Source organism: Canis lupus, chromosome 2 (assembly GCF_048164855.1).
Source record: "Canis lupus baileyi chromosome 2, mCanLup2.hap1, whole genome shotgun sequence".
Lineage (NCBI taxonomy): Eukaryota > Metazoa > Chordata > Mammalia > Carnivora > Canidae > Canis > Canis lupus.
This window is the reverse complement of record NC_132839.1, coordinates 6665795-6684916: the sequence shown is the minus strand read 5'-3', so window position 1 is coordinate 6684916 and position 19122 is coordinate 6665795. Positions and strand designations below refer to the sequence as shown.

At 33.6% G+C, this 19122-nt stretch overlaps 1 long non-coding RNA gene across 2 annotated transcripts in view; it reads left to right on the top strand.

Moving 5' to 3' along the window:
- LOC140611795 (uncharacterized) overlaps nucleotides 1–16516 on the top strand; it is a 148669-nt gene extending 132153 nt beyond the window's left edge. For both annotated transcript variants that reach the window (XR_012013037.1, XR_012013050.1), the window contains one exon: nucleotides 15450–16516. This is a non-coding gene — a long non-coding RNA (uncharacterized lncRNA). The remainder of the gene's footprint in view (nucleotides 1–15449) is intronic.
- The last annotated feature ends 2606 nt before the right edge of the window (nucleotides 16517–19122 follow it).

The following is a 19122-nucleotide window of genomic DNA, read 5'->3' as shown; positions in this document are numbered from 1 at the left end:
TCTCAAAGCAATATTACACTATATGTTAACTAACCAGAATTTAATGAAAAATTTGAAAAACAAAAGAATTGCTTTTTGATTCTTTTTTTTTGTTCAGTTTATTTTGATTTTTTTTACAATTTTTTTAAATTTAAATTCAATTTGCCAACATAGAGTATAACACCCAGTGCTCATCTCATCAAGGTTTTTGATTCCAGTCTGCAATTAAGTTGGAGAGTAACAATTCTAAAAGCTATTCCTGGGGTGCCTGGGTGGCTCAGCCAGTTAAGCATCTGCCCTCCGCTCTGGTCATGATCCCAGGGTCCTGGGATCGAGCCCTACCTCTGTGGCTCCCTACTTAACGGGGAGTCTGCATCTTCCTCTCCCTCTGCCCCTCCCTCTGCTCATGCATCTCTCTCTCAAATAAGTAAAATCTTAAAAAGAAAAAACTATTCCTGTTTTACACATTCTGTTTGCTTGCAGAAACTACTACTTTTCTGAAGATTAGTATCATTTTTTTCAACATACGATTTTCATAGAAACAGAGACTCCCTAATGTGATGATATAACATATATTTGTAGGCATAGGTCATTGTTTGAGTATTTTAAGTCAATTACACCTGTAAGTCAATAGCTATATTTGTCTACTCATCTCAATTGCCCATGTCTGATCCTTCTTTCTTCTCCACAGTTAAAGCTACATTGAACATGGTATTTAGCTGAAGATTTGATTTAAAAAGAGTTAGAAAAAAAAAGTCCTAATTGGCTTTCTCCAATCATAATTTAGAATGTAAAAAAGTTAGTATTAATTCGTTCAGTTTAGGTAGCTTATCTCACTCTGAAGCACAGGACTTTTTGCTTTTGCATATTGCCTTACAGACACTTTGTAGTTAGCCTGTGTGTATAAAAAAGGAGAAAAGGAAGGAAGGAAGGAAGGAGGGAAGGAAGGAAGGAAGGAAGGAAGGAAGGAAGGAAGGAAGGAAGGAAGGAAGGGAGGGAGGGAACAAGGAGAAAAAAGGTGAAAAAAGAAAGAAGGAGAAAAAGAAAGAAGGTGACAGAAAATATTAAGGTCTTTATTGAATGGGAAACTAATAATTAGAGGAAGACCGCCTTAAAAAAATGATTGTGAAGAGACAAGTTGTAGCTGTCAATAGTAAGCATTTTAGAAAAAAATTACAGTGTCTTTAAGCTCTTTCCTACATTTTTTACCTTTCCTCCAATCTAGCCAATATCAATGTAACCATCACACAAAGTTTATGCTTGTTTCCTTCCAGAAATAAAGAGGGATCCATGGAATGATTGTCCCACGATGGTAACTTCGTGATCATCTTTACAAAATACGAACATAGGCCCACGGAGGGAGGAAATCAAACTCCCAGGCAATACACAATAAATTAATTTTAATTACTTTTGCTTGCAGATGATAAACTGAACTCCATTTGCTACATGTCAGGTTATTGGCTCCCATAAACAAGTGTCAAGGATAAACAATGCTGGACACTAGTTAAAGTGGTTAAGACAGATTTTCATCTGTAATGGGTTATTGCAGTAGGGAAAAGAGCGTACCATGAACTGAGCTGAACTGCAGTGTGTACAGGGGTGCGTGGGAGCCCTCAAGGAAGGATGCAAGAGTAGGGAGGGGGATAAGCAGTCTCAATGGAGTCAGGGAAGTGGAAAATTATAAAAAGCAAATATAGGGTTGGTCCATGTGAAACACATCTGCATCTGCTAACTAGCGCTTCTGGAAGGTAGGCTCCTACCCTCCCACAGAGACTGGGAGATAGAGCCCCATCTTTGGGTGTTGATTAGAACAAACAGTAAACCCATTTGGCATCCTTGTGTTTTCTCAGGCAGACATTTTAAGTAATACTAGGGTCATCTTAGGGATGTAGCCTTGATGTATTAGAAAATGTTCATGTTTGTTTAAGTCTTATTAGACCAGGGTTGAGTCCTAGTCAAGAAAGGTCTCAGAGGAACCTGGCTAGATTTTGGTTCGAAGAGAATCTTTTTAACAAATTAGAGCAAGAAGTATCACATGGCTGAAGCCAGCAGCTCAGATGACTTTGTCAATATTTATCTTTCTCCGCCTCACAGCTCTATTTCCTTCTGTTCTGGCTTCCCTCCTCAGCAAAATGATTCTTCTTCGTGATTCCTTGAGCTCCAAGATTTTCTGGTCACTTCAGTAATTCCAGTGCAGAAGAATGTCTGCCTTTCTCCTAATCACTCAAGCAAAAGTTCCAAGAGTTTGACAGGGCATGAATCATGTTACCATCTCTGAGCCAAAACTCTCTGGGTGAGGAATGTGATGTCGTTGACTGGATCTGTGTCACATGACTCACCCTGGATTCAGGATTGTAATCACTCGACCTAAATTATGTGGGCTCCAAGTAGATGGGTAGCTGGTTACTGAGGAAATAGGTTCTGTTTTAAAGAACCTGTATAGGTTCTTTATAAAAGGGGATGATAGATGCCTGTTAGCTAATGGAAAATAGCCACCAAACTAAAAAACTATGCCTTATTATTTTTTACTCTTACATATATCATTCAATACACACAGATTATTGTGTTTAAGACTTTATGAGGCGCTGGGCAGAAGCAGAGAAAGACATTGCTTCATGTGAGGATGCACTAATTGTTCCAAGGAATTATAAGTAGCCTATCCATAATTTATACAAATCATATTTGTGTTTCTTTAAGAACATGAATATAACAAGTTTTTTCCCCATATAGTGTTCCATTGCTCCATGATTCAGATTGCTTTTCATTCTTAAACTTAGATTTGAATGGTATTAGTCTGTAATCTTAACTAATTGCTTTTCTATACTTGAAAAGAAATATTTATAAATGACTAGGAAATCAAAATCCACATGACATCTGTTGTTCACAGCCAGAACATTACTCATTCACTTTTATTGTTCAAAATCATTTACATTTGACGTAAGGACAATTAACTACACACATCATGAAAGATAATCACATAATTAAATATTCTTCACAGCACCAGAACACTTTACAAATATTATTACTGTAGGAAGTTAGTTCACATTGGGAGGGCAATTTTAACCAAGTAGTAGAAAGAGTGACTAATTTTTTTTTAATGCCTTTTTTTTTTCCAGGTGTGAAAATAAGCTTCAAGTTAGAAGGAAAATAACAGTCAGTGTTTCCTTAGTCAGAACACTAGTATTTCTTTTTAAATCTTCTGTTTTTTTTTTTTTTTTTAAGAAATGTTTTTTTGTTTGGTATTTTTTTGTTTAAGTTTTTTATCTTAATTTCAGTATGGTTAACATACAGTGATAATAGTTTCAGGTGTACAATGATGCACCTTGTTGCAATGATGCAACAATTCTATATATTACTCAATCCACGTCATGATAAGTATACTCTTAAATCTCTATCACCTTTTTCACCTGTGTCCCTACCCATCTCCCCTCCGCTAACCATCAGTTTGTTCTCTATAGTTAAGAGTCTTTCTTAGTCTCTATTTTTTCTTTGTTCCTTTCTTTTGATTCTTGACTATATTGGGTGAAATCATATGGAATTTTTCTTTCTCTGACTGACTTCAGTTAGCATTATATTCTCTAACTCCATCCATGTTCTTGCAAATGGCCAATATTTCATTATTTCTTATGACTGAATGTATTCCACTGTATATGTTGTGCACGCAACATCTTCTTTACCCAAATTCATGTATCAATGGACACTTGGGCTGCTTCCATAATTTGAATATTACAAATATGTTGGAATAAACACAAGGGTGCATATATCCTTTCAAATTAGTGTTTTTTATATTCTTTGGGTAAATACCCTGTAGTGTAATTACAAGATCCTAGGGTAGTTCTATTTTTAACATTTTGAGGACCCTCCACACTGTTTTCAAGAGTGGCTGCACCAGTTTGCATTCTCACCAACAGTGCAAGAGAATCCCTCTTTCTCCACATCCTCTCCAACACCCATTGTTTCCTGTGTTGTTGATTGTAACCATTCTGACAAGGATGAAGTGATATCTCATTGTGGTTTTGATTTCCATTTCCCTGATGATGAATGACATCGCACATTTTTGTGTGTGTCTGTTGGCCATCTAAATGTCTTCTTTGGAGAAGTGTCTATTCATGTCTTCTGCCAATTTATTAATTGGATTATTTATTTTGGGGCTGTTGAGTTATATCAGTTCTTTATAATAGTTCAAATACTAACATGTTTTTGGATATGTCATTTGCAAATATCTTCTCCCATTCAGGAGAGTGCCCTTTAGTTTTGTTGATTGTTTCTTTTGCTGTGCAGAAGCTTTTAATTTTGATATAGTCTCAATACTTTATTTTTGCTTTTATTTCCCTTGCTTCAGGAGACATATCTAGAAAAAAGTTGCTACAGTCTATGCCAGAGAGCACAGCCTGTGCTTTCTAGGATTTTTATGGTTTCAGGTCTCACATTTAAGTCCTTAACCCATTTTGAGTTTATTTTTGTGTATGGTTAAAGAAAGTTGTCCAGTTTCATTCTTTGGCATGTAGCTGTCCAATTTTCACAACATCATTTGTGGAAAAAACTGTTTGTTTGTTTTTTTCCCACTGCATATTCTTGCCTCTTTTGTTGAAGGTTAATTGACCATATAATCAAGAGTTTATTTCTGGGCTTACTATCTTATTCCATTGATCAATATGTTGATTTTTGTGCCAGTGCATTCTGTTTTGATTATTACAGCTTTGTAGTATAACTTGAAATCGAGAGTTGCAGTATCTCCAGTTTTGTGTTTCTTTTTCAAGATTGTTTTGACTATTTGGGGTCTTTTGCAGTTCCATAAAATTTTAGGATTGTTTGTTCCAGTTTTTTGAAAAATGCTGTTGATATTTTGATAAGGATTGCATTAAATGTGTAAACTGCTTTGGGTAGTAGAGACATTTTAACAATACTTGTCCTTTTAATCCATCAGCGTGGAATACTTTTCCATTTTTTTGTGTTGTCTTCAATTTCTTTCATCGCTATTTTAGTTTTCAGAGTATGGGTCTTTCAACCACTTGGTTAAGATTATTCCCAGGTATTTTATAATTTTTTTGTGCAATTGTAAATGAGATTACTTTCTTAATTTCTCTTTCTGTTGCTTCATTATTAGAGTATAGAAATGCAATGGGTCTCTGTACATTGATTTTGTATCCTGTGACCCTACTGAAAGCATTGATTAGTTCTAGTACTTTTTTTACAGGTCTTTAGGAGTTTCTATATAGAGTAGTATTATGTCATCTGCAAGCAGTGAAAGTTTTACTTTTATTTTGATATAGTCTCTTTTCTCTCATTCCTTATTCTCTCTTAATAGTGCTTATTTCCAAGATTTTACTTATATACCATGTTATTTTTCTTAGTATCTCTCTTAATTTGTAGAACATTAAACAAAATACCACATCACAATATAGGGAGTTTCAAATATAAATATCAAAAATCATTAATATTACTAAAAATTTACTTCATAAGGAAAAATCTCATATTTAATTTATTCTTTTCAAACACTTTATAGAACAAAACATAATAAAGATATTTTATAAATGATGTAAAAATGGAATAAAAGAGTATTCTAAACTCTTTTATCTATCAGTAAAAATATTTATTGGCTCTCCTTCAAAATATTAATAATAATAGATTTTAAATTATAATAGTGGAATAAATAAGTTTAGTTATTTAGAAAATCCTGGTTTTATATTTTTAATACAATATATCATGGCTTTAATTTTTCTAGTTTTGTGTATTGTAATAATGATCATAAGTAAAAAATATAATCAACACATTTATGTAGATGAAAACAAACCAAGTTAATCATGAATTTTGCTCGCTAAAAGATTATAGATATTTTCAAATCTACACATCAAGAATTCATAGAATTATTTTTGTTTTGTGTTTTTATCTTTAATTGCATAAGAAATTGCTAACTTTCTTGAGAAGATTAAATTGCTCCTAAAACTTTAAAAATGGTTGCTTTAAAAAATTAGATAAATAGATTCATAGCTGTTGAAACTCCTACTTTGTGATATTAAAGAGCTTATATGTGAAGTTTGAATTTTTGAAAGTCTATAGACAATGGAATTTTTACATGTCAAATACATTATTTATGAAGTTTTGGAGCAACAGAACTCTCACTTGTTTCAGTGGGACTCCAAAATGGTACATTGATGCACTTTGAAAAGTCAGTTTTACAGTTCCTTACAAAACTAACCTACTGGGACACCTGGGTGGCTCAGTGATTTAGGCCTGCCTTCAGCCCAGGGCGTGATCCTGGGGTCCCGGGATCAAGAGTCCCACAATAGGGTCCCTGCAGAGAACCTGCTTCTCCCTCTGCCTATGTCTCTGCCTCTGTGTGTGTGTGTGTGTCTGTGTGTGTGTGTCTCTCATGAATAAATAAATAAAATCTTAAAAAAAGAAAAAGATGTAGGCCCATGTCTGCCTTTGGTCACTATTCAAAAAAAAAAAAAACAAAAAACAAAAAACAAAAAACAAACCTAACATACTTTTACCATATTATCTACCAATGGCACTACTTAGTGTTTGCCCAAAGGAAATGAAACATGTCCACACAAAATCTGCACATGAGTGCTTATAGTAGCCTTTTCATAATTGCTAAAACTTGGAAGCTACCAAGATGTACATCAATAGGTAAATGGATAAACTGGTATATTCAAAATGTAATATTATTATAATGATAAAAAGAAATGAGTTATCAAATGACAACAAGATATCAGGGAACTTTAAATGCATGCTGCTGAGTGAAAGAAACCATTCTGAAAAGGCTGTGTACTGCATGATTCCAACTCTAAGATATTCTGGAAAAGGCAAAACTGTAAAGATGGTAAAAAGATTAGTGGTTACCTGAAGTTTGGGGTGAGGTAGATAGGAATGAATAAATGGGCCACAGGAGAAAGTTTTTAAAGATGTACTTTTTAGGGATCCCTGGGTGGCGCAGTGGTTTAGCGCCTGCCTTTGGCCCAGGGCGCGATCCTGGAGACCTGGGATCGAATCCCACGTCAGGCTCCCGGTGCATGGAGCCTGCTTCTCCCTCTGCCTGTGTCTCTGCCTCTCTCTCTCTCTCTCTCTCTCTCTCTCTCTCTGTGACTATCATAAATAAATAAAAATTAAAAAAAAAAAATAAAGATGTACTTTTTATAGAGCAGTTTTAGGTTTATATCAAAATTGAGAGTAAGGTATAGAGATTTCTTATATACCACCTGCCTCCACGCATATACCTCCTTTTCCATTAGCAATAGCATTCACAAGAATAGTGCATTTTTTAACCAAAGATGAACCTAAATTGACACATTACATTTACCCTGTCAGTAGTTTACTTAAGGGTTCACTATTAGTATAGTGTATTCTCTGAATTTGAACACTGTATAATCACATACAATCATCATTATAATATCATGCAGAATATTTTCTTTTTCTTTTTCTTTTTCTTTTTTTTCAGAGTATTTTTCACTGCCCTAAAAATTCCCTGTCCTCTCTGGGCCTGTTGCTTTCTGCTTTGGAAGTTTCTTAACTATCAGCAAATTTCTTTAGTAGATATGAATCTATTCAGATCTTCTATTTCTTCTTGTTTGAATTTTGACATATTGGGTCATTTAAGGTTATCGAATTTGTGGACATAGTGTTGTTCATAATATTCTTTTTCTTATTAACTTCCATGAGATTGGTAGTAATGCCCCTTCTTTCATTTCTGATATTAGTAATTTGTGGCCTATCTCTTTTTACTTAGTGTGGCTGGAGGCTTATTGATTTTATTACTCTTTTCTTTTTTTATTTTATTAATCTTTTCAAAGAAACAGTTTTTGTTGATTTTCTTTATTGATTTCCCATTTTTAATTTCATCAACTTCTGCTCTAATTCTTATTATTTCTCTTCTTCTACTACTTTGGATTTAATTTTTTCTTCTTTTTAGAGTTTACTAAGATGGAAAGTTAGGTGATTGACTTGAGATCTTTCTCCTTTTCTAATATATATATTCAAAGCTATAAACTTCCCTTTATATACTGTTTTCACTTTGATAGGTTGTGTTTTCATTTTCATTTAGCTCAAATTATTGTTAAATTTTTCTTGAGATTTCTTCTTTGCTCCAGGTATTATTTAGAAGTATGTTTTAAAATCTCCATGTATTATGGAATTTTCCAATTATCTTTCTGTTATTGATTTCTAGTTTAATTCTATCATAATCCAAGAGGAGACATTGCATGATTTCTATTATTTTAAATAAGTTAAGATGAGGATGCCTTAGTAGCTCAGCGGTTGAGCATCTGCCTTTGGCCCAGGGCATGATCCCGGGGTCGAGGATTGAGTCCCACATCGGGCTCCTGCAGAGAGCCTGCTTCTCTCTCTGCCTATGTCTCTGCCTCTCTCTCTGTCTCTCTCTCTCTGTCTCTCATAAATAAATAAATAAATAAATAAATAAATAAATAAATAAATAAATATTATGCCCCAGAATGTGGTTAATTTGATGAATGTTTCATGTGAGTTGTGAAAAATGTGAATGAATCCTGCTGTTATTGAATGAAGTAGTCTATATATGCCAATTATACCCAGTTGATTGATGGTGTTGTTCAGTTCAACTTGGTCCTTACTGATTTTCCACAAGGAATTTTTGGGAGGCAAATTATGCAGAACAATACTGTAATGATGAATACATATACATTTATCAAAAGTTATGGAATACACAAAATGAAGGGTAAACTCTACTGTAAATTATGGGCTTTGGTTAATAATATGTCAATTCTTGGTCACCAAATGTAACTAACTAATGTACCATATTAGTGTGAAATATTAATAGGGGAAGCAAGGGGTAGTGTGAAGGTATATATGGGAACTCTCTGTAATTTTCATTAAATTTGTCTGTAACTCTATGACAGCACCAAAAAAAAGTCTATTAATTTTTAAAAGTGAAAATAAGACATAGATAAAAAGAAAAAAATACACAGTGGATTAATATACTGTTATGGATTCATATCCCATTAAATCTTTTCCTTTTGGAAATTGTTAAAGAGTCTAGATATGAATTTCTAATTTGTAAAAGTATGCAGATGATGGAATTTTTATATATGAAATACATGTTAGATGTATTTCCAAGGATCTGATTTTAAATTCTTTTACTTAACCAGTTTCTTTTGAAAATGATTGCTTTCTTATTATTTTTAAAACTGACCTTGAGAATGGTTAAAAATTAATTTTTTAAATATTTCATAGTTATCATACACATTCTACCATTGAAAACATTGGTAATTTTAGAATATTTCTCTTTTGGTAGAAGGAAATATGTAGCCAAAAGACTGAAATTTATTATACATTACCAAATAGATCTTGGTTTTTCTGAGATAGTCTCAATTTAAGCCTGTTGTCTCAATATCCTATCTAGTAAGTGCCATCTTTTATGTTCAAATGTGTTTCATTTGACAATATATTATATAGTCACCATCAATAAGAAGTAATAAGAGTGACACATATGAGATAATATGATCTTTAGTTATCATGAAGAAAAGTGTTGTCAATGGCTCTAGCTTGTGCTTCACTAATGGCACCATGGTAAGATTTTTGTCATAAATAAGTTTTACCAGATCTTATTAGAAACCTTGAGAGGAAGTTTGCTTTTAATAAGGAGTATTCTTAATTAGCATGTCGTTTGTCATTCCTTATACCTCTTTCCAGCTAATATAAGGTTTTTCATCTAATTTCTTATTTTCTTGAAAAGGGTTTTATGTGGTTCAAATTTGAGACTAGGAAATCTTACAAATAATAAAGTTATGTTGTGAAATCATTGTGTTCTGGATATTTACATGTATATATGTAATAATAGGAATAATTATATTTATTTTCTTAGACTTATTACAATGTTGAGGAACTGTTGAGCATTGATTTACTAATCTAATTCTCCCTATTAATGCAATAGCCTCAAATTTCTGGGTCACTATGTGAACCACAGTTTTGCTAAGATAATGGAACTTCTGTTTTTAGATGAGTTTTAGATAAGGATCAATAAGCATGTAGGCAATTTAATGCAACTATTTGGCTGTAAACTGCCTCGGTAGACATATGTTTCTTTAATGCATTCACTTTAATGTAGTAAAAGTAATTCTATTTACATTCATATGTATTAGTTGCTGTTTTTATTTAGCAACAAATTTTAAGGATTGGGAATACTTTTATTTTGCCCTGGCTTTCTTCCACCCCCTAAACTTGTATCTACTTATTCATAAACACACAGGGAAGACAGCAGGCAAACAATGATCCATCCTCGATTAAACATTATACTTTTACATCAAGGATAAAGAGGGTCCAGGGAAATTAATCCTTTGCCCTAGGAAGTTTATTAAAAATGCTAAATCAGGAACCGATGGCAGCTTAAATAGCTTGAAGTAATTCTCTAGGGGAAATCTTCTAAAATCCTATCTGTTAAGGTAGATTTGGTTCAAAAAAGGCAAAGACCAAATTTTTTTTAATTGCATTGTTATAAAACTGCTGATCTTAAATATCAAAGTTAAGAAACAAAAGAAAATTTTTACACAATAAACATTGTATGTCAGTAAGAATCTATTTAGTACTGAGCTTGAATCATTTTTTTAACTTAAGAAAAACTTAAGTATCTGAAACTATCTCTGAAAATAAAAATATTTAAGGATCAAGTTTGAAAAACTGGTAGTTAAATACATTCATGCATGATTGAAACATGTTTCCTACAAATATCTGCTGCAAAAATGACACAGATTGAAATGTTTCTGCACATAAGAGATGATCTTAGCTTTAGGATATATTTATTAAAGTGTAAGGAGATGGAAAAACTATCCCTATATATTGTAATTAATTTAAGTATGTGGCAAGTGTCACAAAGTATGATATGTACAAAAATATATTTTACTCTGCAATATATGAAAATCATTCCAAGACTAGTATAAATAACAGGTTTTAAAAACTCTAAGAGACAATTCCAGCTTCTGCTCTGAAATATAAAGATCTTGGAAATGATCACTCCCATATTCACAACAAGAAACAATCTAAACACCCTCATAATCAACAGCTCTTGTTAGATCCAGCAGAGCATTGAGGTCACATAGCAAACCACTGCTCTGAAAAGTGGAGACACAGACATATATAGTGAATCATAGCTTACAGGGAGCAAGTAATAGGCAGGAACTCTTAACCAGTAATTCACAAATGACTGAGAGGAAAATGTGGAATCATTGAGAGTTACAAACTCATGGGGGCCCAGTTTTAGGAAGAACCCCTGTGCTTTCATGAGCTCCTTCAGGGAAAGAGGCTCTTGCTGAAGGTCCAAGAGAAATTACCTCCTACTTTCAGTCATGGTGAATAAGAGGGAGAATAACAATTTTAAAGTATGCCCAGACCATTATATTCCCCATAACAAACTGCCCTTAAAGGAAAATATTTTACCAGAGCCTCTATTACCTAGTAGGGGTCAGGTCTCACAGGGGGAAGATAAAACAAAGGCTAAGAAATGCTTCTAAAGATCACATCCTAGAGACACTGGCACACTCCGAAATAGATGACGAATTATAAAGTTTTTTCACTCCAATACCTTATAACTAATTCCACAGGGATCCAGTACAGTAACAGTGGATTATTACTGACAGAGCTTCAGGACAGACCCTATTTAAGAAGGAGCCTCTAGGAAAACTGAGAGAAAGTGGAGACAAAAATAAGGGCATAGAAGGAAATTGAAGCCTCTGACCCTTTCAGCAACAGAAAACGTTAAATGCAGCATAAACCCTAGCCAGATAAACATATTACTTCTCACAAAAAGCCTATTAACCTCAGTTCTTATTTCCTGATACCTCATGTTCAGCTCTCAACAAAAAAAAAAATCACAAGACATGGTACAAAGGCAAGAAAAAGCACAGTCTGAAGAGAAGAAAGTGTCCAGAATGAGATAAGGGAGATATTTTGGAATTATCAGACAGGAAATTTAAAATGATGATGTTTACCATGCAAAGGACTCCAATGAAAAGAACTGGCAATGTGCAAGAACAGATAAGTAATGTAACAAAGAGATGGAAACCCTAAGAAAAAGTTTGAATTAAATCCAAGAAATCAAAGATTGAATAAAAGAATCAAAGAATGCCTTTGATGGATTCATCATTAAACTGAACACAAATGAAGATAAAAACCAGTAAACTTAAAGATACGCAAATCTGAACTGAAAAACAAAGAGATAAATAGATATTAAAAAAAAAAAACTCAGGAGAACAGCATGTTCGAGAACCACAGGACTGTACTAAAAGGTGTAGCATAAACACATTGGGGGATGCCAGAAGAATATGAAAGACTGAGAAAAGGGCAAGATAATTATTTGAACTAACAACGGCTAATAATTTTCTGGAATTAATAACTAATAGCAAGAAACCTGGAGAACAGTAAGTAAGCAGGGTAAATACTAAAAAAAAAAAAAAAAAGCTATATGCAAGCATATTATAGTCAAATTGCAGAAAATCAAAGACAAAGAAAATCTTGAAAATGTCAAATGAAAAAATGTTCCAGGTACAGAAGAGCAAATATAAAAATACCCTCAGACATTTCTTTTGAAACTATACAAGCAAGAAGAGAATGGAATACAATTTTTAGTGTTAAAACAATCATCTAGATTTCTATATCCATTCAAATTATTCTCGAAATTGACGGACCAACAAAAACTTCTTTCAAACAAAAAAACTGAGGGAATTTGTCACCAGTAGATCTGCCTTATAAGAATCGTAAAATAAAATATTTTATTTTTCTTACCCTTCATTTATCAAGCTATTTGTTCAAAATAATAGCAACGATATATTGGGCAAATATATTTTATAAATAAAAATGAAGGACAGCCATGTATAAGGATGGAAAGAGGAATTGGGAGGACTTAGTTATAAGAGGAAAGACCAATCACAAATAAATAAGAATGCTAATTTGTTCCATGTGGGAATTTGGTAAAGGTGAGAGGTAGTAGTTTGGTTTGGATTGGAACAAAAGAGAATCTCCCTTTGAGGCAGGATCAAAAAAAGCAATGATGAGAGTGGTGAAATGGAGGAAGTTTATGGAAATGGCCTCCATCCTCAGTCAATTAGGTATAATGTCTCTCTGTGGAAAGACATTAATGATATTGAAAATTATGTTAAAATAAAGATCTGAGGAATAGAAAATTTTAAAATACTTCTACAGGTGAAGAATCCATATGAAGCAAATACACAGGTTTCTGGGTAATGATTAAGAGCTAAGATAAATTAAATAAATTATTTTACTGGATGCTTGTCACATGTTTCCATGAGCATTTCCAGCAACATCAGGCTGAACAAGAGCAAGAAATGAAGTAAAAACACAAGCAGAGTAGTGTCTTAGGGAGCCCTGCTTCTTATTTGTTCATTTAGTTAAGAGTTAACAATCTAAATTTCTGCTCTCTTTATTGACACTTCCTTCTGACTATTTGATTTCAGTGGCTAAGATACAGGGGAAGGGAAGGAAAAATTTTTTAAAAAAAAGGATAAAAACAGAGAGTGAGACAAACCATAAGGAATAAACACTCCTATCTCTAAGCTTAAGAAAAGTAGTGTGATAAAGTATCAAAATTTCGATTAAGCTTTTAATAGTCTCTTTCCACTGAGCCAGTAGGAGCTGCAAGAGAATATTGTTTTCATCCTAATGATGACAATAGTCCAAGTAATCTGCAGAATCATAATTTTTATGAATCTATCAGACATAGGATGCCTCTAGGTAACCAAATAAATGAACTCCAAAGTGTGAAAAGTCACTACTGAAAGAGGTTAGACACAGGAAATCTTTTACCTTCAGCAGAGCCTGGGAAAGAGGATGTTTACAAAAAGATAAGAAGAAACTGACTAAAATGTTAACCAATTTTCAAAGGCCAAATATAGGGCAGGATGACAGTTTGGAAAAGCTAGAACCCCAAACCCCAGGTAATTTGATACCCCTCCAAAGGGTGTTCATAAAAAGGTATGGAGACTAAAACACCAAATAAACAACAGCAACAACAAAAGTGTGGGAACATGGTAGAAAATCAAAGAGTCATTCTTCCTGGTACAGGCTGCAGGAAGTGATTAGATGCTGCTAGAGAAAGACAGAAAATGCTGCTCATTTCCCTCAGAATATGCTCTTCTTGGAGCAAAAATCTTAGACTACTAGTGAAGGACAGCATACTCTCTAGCTCTCAAAAACCAAGCAAAATCCATGCTTCTAGAGAGTCAGGGTTGGTAGGAGGAAAACATATCTGCATCCAGGGAAATAAAGAGCACTCTCACCAATCGGATGCAAGTAAAGAGCCACTGTAGCTGCCGAAAGGGTAGGAGTAGCATTGTTGGATTCATTCAACAAATAAAGGTATAAGACTTCCAATTAAATTTAAATTTCAAATACAAAACAAATATTTTAAAATCTGTTTATTGCACGCCCCACGCTTGCACATTCTATAGGACATACTTACACTAAAAATGATTTATTATTTGCATGAAAGTAGAATTTAAGGTAGAAGCAAAGACCTCTGTCCTTGAGGGAGAAGCAGGAAATCCTCTTGTGCCTCAATATCGTTTGTTCTACAGTCAGAATTGATGCAGTATCTGACCAGTTTTCAGCAGCTGATTTGCCACTGTCATTTCTCACCTGAATTATTGGGAAGGCCTTTTAACTTTATTACTGTTTTTCAAGTGCTATAACTGCTTCCTTCTTTGTCTGCATACAGTCAATTCCCAAGACAGTGGTCAGAATGTTACTGTTAACATCTCAAGTCTTAATATATTAGCTCAAGTCCTATAATAGCTTCTAATAAGAAAAAAAGACTGAGAAGGAAAGCCAGTGTTCTTGAGGCCTACAAAGTCCTGGAAAGTCTAGTCCTTTCTCTGAATTCATTTCCTCACTCCAGCAACAGGACCTCTTGCTGTTTGTTAAAATTGCCAATCATGTCCCCATTTTAGGGCCTGTTCATTTGCTTTTCTTTCTTTCTTTCTTTCTTTCTTTCTTTCTTTCTTTCTTTCTTTCTTTCTTTTCTTTTCTTTCTTTTTGTTTCTTCTTTCTTTCTAGATTATTTGAGAGAGAGAGAGGAGAGGGGGGAAGGGGCCAAAAGAGAGAGAAAATCCTGAAGCAGACTCCCCACTTAGCATGGAGCCCAATGAGGGGCCCAGTCTCAGGATCCTAAGATCATGAACTAAACCGAAATCAAAAGTCAACCACTTAATCTACTGGGCCACCCAGGTGCCCCTCTCTTGCTTTTCTTTCTGCCTGGAAGGTTTTTCTCCCAGTTATCAATATGTGGCTCTCTTCTTATTCTATGGATCTTTTTTCAAATGGCAGCTGTTAAGCCGAGGCCTTCTGTTAATTGTGTTTACTAAAATTCCATGTCACCATTCCCACCCATCACTCCTTATTCCCATCATGCTTTATTTTTAATTGCATAAGACACCATATATTTTATTTATTCATCTTGCTGTTTTCTATTTCCCCTCATTTTCTAGGTATTGGAGATTCTTTTTGTTTTATCCATGGCTGTGTTCCAGTCTTAGAAGAGCTCCTGGAAACATAATTGCTCAATAAATATGTTTTGAATAAATGAAGAAATACATAAATGAATGAGTGGGTGAATTAAGGCACAAAATTGAGCAAATGTTGCAATCCAAATGAAAATGTACTCTTTTAAGACATATAATACTGTTTTAGAGATGCTGATAAAACATGTTTTTTTTAATATGTTGTTCCTTCTGAATATTCATTAGAGTATGACTTTTCTTGATTCCTTAGGATGCTGCAGTAACCCTCAATCTCACACTAAGTTTCTATATTGATATAAAGTGCTGCCTCAGATGGGACATACTGTAGCCTTTTAATACCAACATTCATCATACTAAAATATATGCATGGCCTATAACTTCTGTGGAATAGCCTACAATGTGGAATAGGAGTGATCCCGAGGCAGAGCTTAAAATAAGCAAATAGGTCAAATGTTCAACTTACCTGCAATATTTTTAATTACTTGGCATATCTTTTTAAATGAATGTTCAGGCCCTATCAAACCATCGTGACACTAAACTTAAATGAGAGGAATACCAGAAGCCCCATGTGTTTCATCTTTTTTAATGCTCCAAGTAAAATGAATCTTTTGATTTTTTTTCATCCTGAAAATGTCTCTAAAGAGCCAATGGTTTAAATGCAAAGTTCTTCCCTTAAGGAAAAGGTTCGAAGTTTTCATTTTCCAAGAGTAAAATATTACTTTCTCACATGAAAGTTTTGTCTATTTTATTGCTAGAGTTGAAAAAAGAAAAAGTCTCAGAACTTCTTTAATATAGCCCAATTCATCAAACTGATTTTTTCTTGCTCTAGGTTATTTCTCATTGATATTCCCTTTGGTTGCTAGAAATTTCTAAATTAGTGTTTCATACATCTATGTGGCACACATTATTTAGCTAACTGTTACCTTTCATTTGTATTCATTATGTGTGTATGCGGCTTTATCATTGCTCAGCATTATAATAACCATAAAGGAGTGATTTATATTGCCATAGATACAGAGATAAAAGTATTTCATTTAAAAATCAGCATCTTTTCTTATTATAATCTGTTAAATAAAGGAACTTCATTAAACATAAAATGTCACTATGAACGTGTTTGTGTTTATTATCATACCAGTGAACAAGAGCTTTTAGTATCTTCTTGTTTGGTTGTTCAGATTTTGAAAATCTATAGTCTTTTAAACCTTAAAATACTGCCTTTCATTGTTGAAAGAGCAGTGAGGTAATGATGATGGTTAACAGTTCCATATTCTAAGTAAAAAAAGTTTATGTACTGTATAAATTAAGTATGCTGCCAAATTAAAGCATAAATTTACACTCTAGGATGAATTTTTTACTATTTTTTTTTTTGAGAATGTACATAATTGTTTTGAATTTTACCCAGTTACAAAATATAAACATGCTCTACTCTTACATTCATCTCTTTAGTTGATGGAACCACAAGATTCACTTTAAGAAGGATTTTCAATTTGGACTAATTTTTATGTGAATAGATATTCCAAATGTATTTTATGAGGAAACGATGGACTACTCTATCAATTTAACAGATGAGAGTTGTAATGATTAAATAACAAATCATTAAATAACAAATCATTAAAATCCAAACAATATAAGCTATTTATCATTAAAAATAACTAGTACTAAATTGTAAAAAGGTAATTGGTTTATTTTCTGTTCCTATTTTTTTACTACGTAAAATTTAACTGTATAAATGTTCCTATGCAATGATACAATTGCTTACATTAAAATGGGTGTAATTATATTTACATTTAAATATATATTTTTTAAAATATCATTTTTATAGTTCTGGAAATTGATCTGTGATGATTGTGTTTATGTGTGAACTCGGCTAGGCTAAGCTACCCATATATTTGGTCAAGCACCAGTGTAGGTATTGCCATAAAATATTTTTTTGGATGAGATTGATATTTAAATCAGTAAACTTTGAGTAAAGTCGATTAACCTTCATAACCATCAGCCTCATTCAATCATTTGAAGGCCTTAAGAGAAAAAGACTCAAGCTCCTCAAAGAAGAAGGAAATCTGTCTACAGAATGCCTTCAGACTCTAGCTACAACATCAATTCTATGATTTTCCAATCTGCCCTCCCATCTTGCAGATTTTAGACTTGGCAGCCCCCACAATGGCATAAGCAATTCCTTTAAGCTTCTCTCTCTCTCTCTCTCTCTCTCTCTCTCTCTCTCATACACACACACACACACACACACACACACACACATTCTACTGTCTTTATTTATCTGGAGAACCCTGACTAAAACACTTTCAACAATCTCAGTTGCAAATACCTTTCATTTTTTTGACTTTCCTATAGACTTTTCCTGGCCCTTTATCCCTCTGACTCTCCCCAAGCCACCAGAGCTCACTACTTTGGCCACATAAGCTTTTGTGAGAGAGAAAGTGGACTTGGAATTTTTGGTGATCTTATTAATTCATGGAAGGAATAATGAAAGAAACTAGAATGATAATAAAACAAATGATGTTACTCAAATCATCTCAGAAAATAATCAGCCTTGATGAATGTAAGTTCAAAAGTTAATTTTAAAAAATGGATTATCTTCAGAAACAATCACTGTAATTTTTAAAAATAATCTTTTGTAATCTTTAAGGCTTTCAAGGGGGCAACAATCTTATATTAGTGTAACATGGTTAAATCATATTACATTTTTCCTAAAATATAGCTAAATCAACAGCCCTTAATAAACAGGATTCATGATCATGTGGAAAGGCAATGACTTTGAACTATGAAACACCTTGGAGCAGGTCAATGGAATGAGTTGACTGGAGGATGCAAGGTGGGTGCCGTAAGTAAGGGCAAAACCCAGAACATTCTAGAGAATGGAAACTGGGTGAGAAAAGGGTACTGAAAGGGAGAATAGTAGATATCAAAAAAAAAAGTAACTGTGATAATAAATAATAATACAACTTTGATATTTAATCTATAAAGAAAGAATTTATCAAACTCAGTACCAAAAAAGCAAACATAATCCAGGTAAGAAATTGGCAGTAGACACAAACAGACATTTTTCTAAAGAAGACATGTGGCAGGCCAACAGACACATGAAAACATACTCAACATCACTCATCATCAGGGAAATACAAGTCAAAACCACAATGAGTTACCACCTCACACTGTTAGAATGGCTAAAATTAACAACAAAGGAAATAAGATATGTTGGCAAGGATGCAGAGAAAGGGGAACCCTCTTACGCTATTGGTGGGAATGCAAACTGGTGCAGCCCTCTGGAAAACAGTATGGAGTTTCCTCAGAAAGTTAAAAATAGAGCTACCTTATGATCCAGGAATTGCACTACTAGATATTTATCCAAGGAATAAAAACATAGTGATTCAAAGGGGGCACATGCACCCCAATGTTTACAGCAGCAATGTTCACAAGAGCCAAACTATGGAAGGAGCCCGATGTCTATTGACAGATGAATGGATAAAGATGTGGTATATATGCAATAGAATACTACTCATCCATCAAAAAGAATGAAATTTTACCATTTGCGATGGTGTAGTTTGAGCTAGAATGTATTATGTTAAGTAAAACAAGTCAGAGAAAGACAAATACCATATACAAATAACATATATTTCACTCATAT